Source organism: Caloenas nicobarica, chromosome 28, assembly GCF_036013445.1.
Source record: "Caloenas nicobarica isolate bCalNic1 chromosome 28, bCalNic1.hap1, whole genome shotgun sequence".
Taxonomy (NCBI): domain Eukaryota; kingdom Metazoa; phylum Chordata; class Aves; order Columbiformes; family Columbidae; genus Caloenas; species Caloenas nicobarica.
This window is the reverse complement of record NC_088272.1, coordinates 4179668-4188889: the sequence shown is the minus strand read 5'-3', so window position 1 is coordinate 4188889 and position 9222 is coordinate 4179668.

Sequence of the window (9222 nt, the reverse complement as noted above, 5' to 3'; positions counted from 1 at the left end):
GGCTTTGTCAGTAACAGCCCTCAGTGGGGCCCATTAATGCTTCAAGGTACTTTGGGCTTTGCTTCTGACTTGGACTTCTTGAGGAGATTCTTCAGTCTGTCCTTGGTATCTGAGGTTCATGGACTCAGCACCAAATACGCCATGGGGCTCATTAAAACACAGAAAGCCCTAACAAGCGATGTTTCTTTCCTAATTTTCTTCCAATCTTCAAGACTTGTAGAACTAACGGGAGAGGTTTCAATGGGACACTTACTGATGAAGATTTCAAAGAAGATTTCTTAAAGGAGGGTGTTTTCTTTCAAGGGTATTTTCTGTCATTTTTCAGTGTGTAGAAGAAGTGACAGCAGCATTCTGCAATGGACATTGATCCAGAGGGTCTCCTGAAGCCATCTGGACAGGCAGGAGAACAGTCCCTTGAGGCTGGACACTGTATGGACACCCTTGCTGCTCACCGCCCACCCCCAGTCTGCCCGTTCCCTCCTTGGCCACCTGGGACTGGCATCACTTTTCCTCACATCAGACTTCTGCACTGAGCTCTGCAGGTGGATGCTGCAGCTCCTGCACACCAGCTCCCACCTGCTCTCCTGTGTAAACACTACACAATTTCATAAACACTAAAACAGTTTCCTCAACTGTGTGTGTAAGCTGGGTCTAATGAGGTCCACCATCCACACGGGACATCCACACAAGAACTGTTTTAGACAGAGAGATAGGAAAGGATATACATAAACACAATTAACACGTTAACTACCATGTTAATTAGACTTCTGAAGAATGAGGCAAGTTTGTAACTCCCTGAAGCTCAAAGCAGAAACCAGAGAGTTGAGAGGCAACTGAATGACCAAAGAGCAAGTGGAGGAGGAAACTTGAGAGCACTGGGAAGGGCAAACGTCCAGACAGTCTGCTGGAAAGTTGTCCTTTGACATGGACATTTAATCAGGAGAGGTGGAAACTCCTGAATGACGAGGGTGTTGAAATAATAGAGTGCTGGAAATAGAAGTACAAGAGAAGACCAATATTTGTTTTCGTACCCTTAGTACACTTCCTGGTAATTCACTGTTTAGCATTTTTTTGTGTTTCTGGTGGGTGTTTTTTTGTTTGTTGTGGAATTTTTGTTTTAATATGTTAAAAACAATCAAACAAAAACCCCCAGAAACAAACAAACAAACAAAACAAACAAGCAAAACCCAAAAAACCCCGAAAAAACCAAACCTAACCAAACCAAACCAACAACAACAACAACAAAGTGCACCTTTCCAGGCAGACATCAGTCATCAGTTGTCTCACCATAAACAGCCAGGGCCATTTGAGGGGCCCCAGTGCACCTGAGGTGCTGGCCTGGGATTGGCATCTATCACAGAGGACCTGGGGGAGACCAGAGCACCTTGCAATGCAGGGGGAGCCTGGGCAGGGGTTCCCGGGGCATCTACACTGGCACCAGGTGTTTGTGTCCCTGGAGCTGAAGACATTTGTGTCCTACATCCATTCCCAGTTCTGGAAAACTCTTTCCTTTTCAAAGAAAAGAAACCCTCCCAAAGAAAAAAAGAAAAATAAAGACAAGTATGTTGACACCTTCCTTTGCTTTGGATCTTTGTCTTCAGTTCTTCTTATTTTAATTTTTGTTGACATTAACTGACATCTGATGGGCCTGCAGGCATTAAGCTAAGATCATTTTGTGTCTTGCATAGCGCCCCATGCCCTCTAAACCTTCCCTGCCCAGGACTCCTCACACTTTGCCCAGAGCGAGTCACACTGAGCTGTTGACTGGTTCACTGGTTGAGATGATGGTTTAGATGGTCACCTCCAGCACAGGTGGATTCATGGCCCAAAATCGTCTGCTCTGCTTCTATTAGAAACAGAGCCCAGCATCAAAATGGGATCGTTAGGAGAAGTGAGGTTGAAGGGACCTCAGGAGTCTGCAGTCCAACCTGTCAGAAACTGGGTCAGACCAAGGTGTTCAAGCCTTGATTCAATCAGAGATTGAAAACCTGCAAAGACAGAGCCTGTGCAGCCTCTCTGGGTGACCTGAGACAGCACTTGGCTGAGCTCAAGGGGAAAAAGCTTTTCCTTATGTCCTGGCTGAACCTCTCTCACCTTCCACCCATTCTCTTTTGTGCTTCTACCACACACCATGGTGAAGAGCCTGGCTGTGTGTTCTCCATGACCTCCTGTAAAAGTCGGTCCAAAGAACAGTATTTGCCTCAACATCACCATCAGGGACTTGGAGAACAGATGCCCTGACAGAAAGAATTGGACAATGGCTTGGAGAGAGGCCTGAGGAAAAGAATTGTGTTGTACAGGTCTCTCCGACCCGGGGGCTACAGGTAACAATGGCTGCTGTACGGATTCCACCTGCTGCTGCAGCCAAACTTGTCACCACCTCCTAAAAGGAATTGTGTTCTACAGGTCTCTCCCACCTGGGGACTATAGCTGCTGTGCAGAAGATGGATTTTCACCTGCTGCCTCAGCCAAACTTGCCCCCACCTCCTCCCTGCTACTAAGGCCAACAAAGAAGAGCATGGACAGAGGCTTGACGAAGGTCTTGAGGTCACCCAGCGGACCAGTAAGAGACCCCTGAACCGAGGCGACGCAGTCGGGTTCTGGCAAGCGAAGCGGGGACTCTTCAGGCCAGCGCAGTTAAGCCTGGATGGCGAAATAGGCGGTGATTGGCCTCAATCCCTGGGAGCGGGGTGGGGCGAAGAAGCATAAAAGACAATTCCGAAGTGGACATCATGGAGCTCACACCACCAAAGGATCATGCGTCATGATGGAGGACCAGCAGGACGCTGCTTTCGGGACCTGAGACCATAGGGACGCCTTTGGAACTCGTGGTGGTAGCTAATCCTCTTTCCCCCTTTTTTTTTCTCTTTCTCTTTTCTCCACTTTCTCTATCGCGTGCCGATTTACAGACAAAATAATAAAGTTAACACTGTTTGGTTGGATTATGGCCCCTTGGCATTTTGGTCGCTTCGAGATCAAAGTAAATGAACCATCACGAGTCCATCAACGAATGGACTGTGACATTAAATTTGTGTCATGGACAGGAGTACTGTGTGGTCTATAATAGGGGAAGAAAGTTTCGCTCCAGCCACACCTGGCCCTACACCCGATAAGGTGAGAGGTGTCCAGAAAGCAAGGGGGGCGATTCAGATTTCCCACACACCACGCACACCTTGGTGTTGAGTGCTCCAAACTTGAGTTGAGGGCTCTGTCTCTCGGATCTCAAAGTGCAAATATAGGTGTTGTTCTCATGTTGATGAGAATTGCCTGCCAGGGAGAGTGAAGGGGCAATCCTGTGTGTTTGCGTAACTAAGTTGAGCCTTCCCGTAGCAGATTTTTGTCCCCTCCAACCACTCGGGAAAGAGAAGGGTGACACAGCAGTTGCTGTGCTTTTGTATAACTAAGTTGTCCCTTCCTGAAGTGGGTTTGGTCCCTTCATAATAAGAATGACTGAAAAGGCTGATAATCAAGATTTTTGATTAGGGAAAGATAGAGACTCGTTCTACACACTTTTAGCAAAGTATGGGGCTCGACCCTCCGTATCAGAAGACTGGGCTCGTGATAATTGGGCTGGTTTACAGAGTGTAGTGGACCGAGTGATTTCTCTACAGGCTAAGTCTAAGTTTAGATCAGATAACAGCAAAGCTACAGCCTGTGCTGTCCGAGGAGCCAGCCTAGTCGCAGTGATTGAAGATCGCCTCAGGCAGCGTAGTAATGAAAGCAAAATTATAGAATCCCTTGAAAATCTGGTGCAGATTTTGCAAAAAACAATATCCAATTTAGAACAATTAGAAAATTGTTCACAACAATTAGAAAAAGAGGGAAGAAAACCGCTCATTAAAAGCTACTCTAAAGGAAGAATGTTTAAGAAACATGGGAGTACTGAGGGAGCGGCAGCTAGAGGAGAAAAGTATCCAACAAATAAATCAAATTTACCCTCTGAAAGAATTGGAGGAGATGAGAAAACGTGATGAGGAATACCCACACGTGAGACCCTTAGTGAAAACAGAATATTTTTATGCAAATGAGGAGGATACTGACCCTCACATTACAACTAAGCAAACACCTTACACTGCCACGAGCTGGCAAACTAAAGAAAGAGTATGGGCGCCTCCCTAAAGAACCTGAAACGGAGCACGTGTGGCACATATCCCTAACTGGGAGAGACCAAATTCAGTTAAGTGAACAGGAAGCTCATGGTTACTGGGGGCATGGAGTTTTCTTAACAACTGGTGACAGACGTGCCCCGTGGTCCCTAACCCAGCGAGCTGCTTATTGGGCTGGAGGGCTAAACCCTTTCGATAGGGGAGAGCCCCTGGCAATCACTGGCACACCTGATCAATTGCTAGAAAGTGCACACAAAGCAGCCTGCTTGCAAATGATGCATGAAAGCAAATTGATTCCCGAATGTGAATCCCCAATGATGATGCCAGTGAATCCTGACATGATCACTCCTTTGATAAGGGGACTTCCAGAGTCACTTAAACCTACTGGGATTAACCTTCAAAGGACAATTGCATTGATGAGCCCAGTAGAAAGATTGGAAGGTTTGATCAGAAGCCAGGGTACCAGAAGCGGGAGCCAGAGGGATGGAGCTGACACTGCCGTTGATTCACTGTTCACCCCTGCCCCGACTTCCCCCAGCCAACCAAATACTAAAAAGGTGTGGATGTGGGGGGAAGCAGCACAAGAATTGATACGTTATAATAGGAAATGTGGCCCTGTAAAAATCCTAGAAGAAAGGTCGAGAGGAATCTGTCATGTTGAAGTCAAGAATCTGCCCCTTTCTACCAGTACTGCTGCTGCTACCAGTGCTCCAAGAAAGAAGCATCCGCATATTAGAAGAGGAAAGGGGGAACAACCTGAGATACGACAACAATGGTGGGTTTTGGGAATTAAAAAGGGAGTTCTCGGAGATATAATGGAGGGCTTACTTACCCCTTGATAAACTGAGTAAACTGGTATCAAGGTGGCATAATCCAAAAGAACATTCACAGAGCATGAAAGAAGTCCTACCCATTATACCTTCAGCTCCCTCCTCCACCGAGGATGAAACTCTCCCAGGAACAGGAAAACTAGAACCTCCATTCCCTCCATTCCGCACTCATACCTGAGGGCAGGACGTGACAGGCTGTGGATATTACAACATAGTCCAGAAGCTTCTCAGTCTCTCTGGGCACCTCCTTTGCTGAGGACCCTGTCAACTGACTGAGGGTCCCACCCCTCCTGCCCCCCAGCTGGTGGAGGTGAAGTCACCCTGCCCGGGGCAGGGGAGGATGTGACTGTCAGCACCTTGGTACCACCCTGGTGTGTACGTGGGGACAGGCACAGCGGGGCACAAAAGGTGCGAAGGAGCCATCGACTGCCCTAGTGAAGCCTCTGGATCTCAGGGGGATGTGCAACTGCCACAGTGGGGCATTGTGATGTCACTGGTGATGTCACAAAGGGCGCCACCCAGGCACCCTTTAAAAGCGGGGCTGGGGGTGCAGAGCTGCATCCTCTGGCAGGACAGGGAGGTGGCCACTCCACCATGGCCCTGTCCTGGTGAAAGAGGAGACGTGGTGGCAGCCGGACACGCTGCCATGGCCGGCACTGCTACCGGAGTCATTCTCGCTGCCGCTATGTCCCATCCCTGGAAACTGTGAGGCCACTAAGAGCCAAAATCTCCCATCCCTGGACACCTTGGGCCGCTCAGGGTTAAATTTCCTGTCCCTGGACCCATTAGGGCCCCAAAACTTAAAATGTCGCGTCCCTGGACTCCTTGGGCCACCGAGAGCCAGAATGTCCCATGCCAGACACCGGATATCCCATCCCTAGAGACTTTGGGACCAAGACCTAAAATGTCCCATCCCTGGATCCAAGATGTCCCATCCCTAGACACTTTAGGCCACCCAGGCCCAGATATCCCATCTCTGGACCCCATGAAGCCTCCGAGACCCAGGATGACCCATTCCTGGAAACTTTGGGGACACCAAGTCCTAAGATGTCCCATCTCCAGCCCCCTTGGACCACCCAGACCAAGATTTCCCATCTCTGGACAACTTTGGCCACAAAGACATAAAATGTCCAATCCCAGAACCCGGATGTACCATCCCTGGAGACTTTGGGTGATCAAGACCTAAAATGTCCCATCTCTGGACCCCTCAGACCACCAAGACCAAAAATGTCCTATCCCTGGACCACTTGGGCCACAGAGAGCAAGGGTGTCTCATCCCAGACCCCGGATGTCCCATCCCTGGACATTTGGGCCAACCAGAACCAAGATGTCCCACCCCTGGACCCCTTAGGCCAAAGTGACCAAGATGTCTCATCCCTGGACACTTTGGGCCAACAAGACCAAGGATGTCCCATCTCTGGACACAGTATGTCCCATCTCCAGCCCCATTGAGCCACCAATACCTAAATGCCCCAATCCATGGACCACCCAGGCCAAGATGCCAATTCCCTGGACACTTTGAACCACCAAGACCCAGGATGTCCCTTTTCTGGACCCCTTAGGCCACCAAGATATAAAATGTCCAATCCCAGACCCCTGGACACATTTGGCCACCAAGACCTAAAACGTCCCATCCCTGGACACTTTGGGACACCCAGGCCTAGATGTCCCATCCCTGGACACTGTGAGGACACCAAGACCAAGGATGTCTCATCCCTAGACCCTTTGGGGACACCAAGTCCTAAGATGTCCCACGTCCAGCCATCTTGGGCAACCAAGACCAAGATGTCCCATCTTTGGACTCCTTGGGCCACTGTGAACCAAAATGACCCATCTCAGAGCTCCGATGCCCCATCCCTGGAAACTTTGGGCCACTGAGACCAAGATGTCCCATCCCTAGATCCAAGACGTCCCATCTCTGGACACAAAATGTCCTATCCCTGGACACTTTGGGCCATCAAGATGCAGGATGTCTCATCTCCGGAACTTTTAAGCCACCAAGACCCAAAATGTCCCATCTCCAGGCATCTTGGGCCACCAAGTCCTACAGTGTCCCAACCCTTGGGCCCATTGGACCACCCAGGCCAAGATGTCCCATTCCTGAACACAAGAAGTCCCATCCCTGCACACTTTGGGCCACCAAGACGAGGATGTACCATCTCCAGTCATCTTGGTCCACCAAGACCAAGATATCGCATCACTGGACCCCTTGGGCCACCGAGACCAATATGTCCATTTCCTGGAGCAAAGATGTCCCATGTGAGCAGGTAAAACTAAGCTGGTTTCATCAAATTTATCTAATAGATTTCCTATCAAGGGTTTGAGTAGAGAAACGTTCCTCAGAGGAGCTGCTGTATTTACACTGGGGCATTTTATATCTCTGCTTCTGCCTCTTTTTTCCATTCTTCCTCTTCCTCTGTCTATTCTGATGTGCAAGAGCTCTCCAAGGAAAAGATTCATGGAATCCTACAATAACACAGGTTAGAAGAGATCCCTGAACACCACCTCTGTCCAACTGTCATTTATGGCACTCTAATGAATAGCTGATAGCATTTGTGCTCCCTTGGGTTCATCTCACCACATGCACGCAGTGGACATGCACATGATGTGTATGTTTACAACTCATCTGCACAATGAAAACATGGATTTTTAACCTAGTATTTCATAGAATCATAGAATGTCCTGAGCTGGAAGGGACCAACATGGATCATCGAGCCCAACTGCTGTCCCTGCACAGGACACCCCACAGGTCACACCGTGTGTCTGAGGACGTTGGCCAGTCTCTTCTTGATCACTGTCAGGTTGGGGTGTGACACCTCCCTGGGGAGCCTGTTCCAGTGTCCAGCACCCTCTGGGTGAAGAACCTTTTCCTCATGTCCAACCTAAACCTCCCCTGGCACATCTTCCTGCCATTCCCTTGGGTTCTGTTACTGGTCACCAGAGAGAAGAGATCAGTACCTACCCTTCCTTCTCCCCTTGTGAGGAAGCTGTAGCCACCATGCGGTCTCCTTTTAGTGTTTTCCTCAGCTCTGATGGTGAGAAACCCCTTGGTTTGCTTTCTGCAGCAGAAAGGAGAAGCCACGACCTCCAGGCAATGGGAAGGGGGATCCTGCCCCTCACACACGGCTCAGGGCTCTTCCTGGGACCGTGGGATGTGGGTGTGCAAGGCCGAGGGAAGGACAACACTGGTACAGCAACTTCCAGCTTCCCCATGGGGCCGCAAGGAGGCAACGAGGCCCCAGTGCCATGAGGACAACATGTCTTCTCCTAGGCCTCAGTGGCAGGGACAACTGCCATGGCCAAGGGGACAGAGACCTGGGTTCTGTTGGTGCCTTGAGCCCCTCCAGTGCCCTTTGCCATCTCCATCACAGGCTGTTCTACACAGTCCTACACCTGCCCCTCTTTCCCTGCAGGCTGCAGACACCCATCTGCTTCCCCACCTGCTCTCACCCCAGCATTTCTGTCCCTTCACTGATGTGTCTGCACCCTCCCTGCCTGTTCTTTGGAACACAAACCATGGGCTGATCCAGCTCCCTCTGGGTGACCTCTTGCACCACAGCACTGCCCTTCCAGTGACATTTTTTCCTCCTGATATCCAGTCTCCACTTCCCAGTCTGCACTTGGTAGCTTTTTTTTCCTCTCCTGGTTGTTCCTACTACTTGGGAAAGCTATACCACCTCAGAAACTGCCCATCAAGCAGGGAACCCTACCTGTTAGTCTTCTTGTGGTCTTCCACTAGACCGGAGAGAAGTAACCTCACCATGACTGCTGCTGGACCTTCAGCTTCTCTGATAGACATGAGCATGTCCCTGTTTCTGTCCCATTGTGTTCTCAGGTGGGATGGACATGACAACCTGTCTCCAAGGCCTCTTCCTGGGTAGGGGCTGTGGGTGCTTATGCAGAGGTTCTTTCCCAGCCACGTTCCTGCTGCTGGGCTGTCACCTCCAGAGACAGAACTGACCTCACTGTCCCCTTCACAGTCACATACTGCTTACTGGATTATGAGTGTCTGAGACACAGCTGATGTCATAACACACCATACCCATCCGTAAAACGCCTATGGCCCAGGACCTGACCAGATGAATGTATGTCTCTTCTATTAAACTTATGAAATATATTTCCTACTAACGATTTAAGTGGGGAAATATCCCAGTGCTGCATCTAGGCTGATTTCTCTGGTATGTAACATCCAACATGAAGCGAGCTCTAGACACTGTCTGCCCCACAGGCCTTCATGGAACCTCAAGGAATGGCTGTTTGTTTTCACCTGGGCTCATCTCACCTGA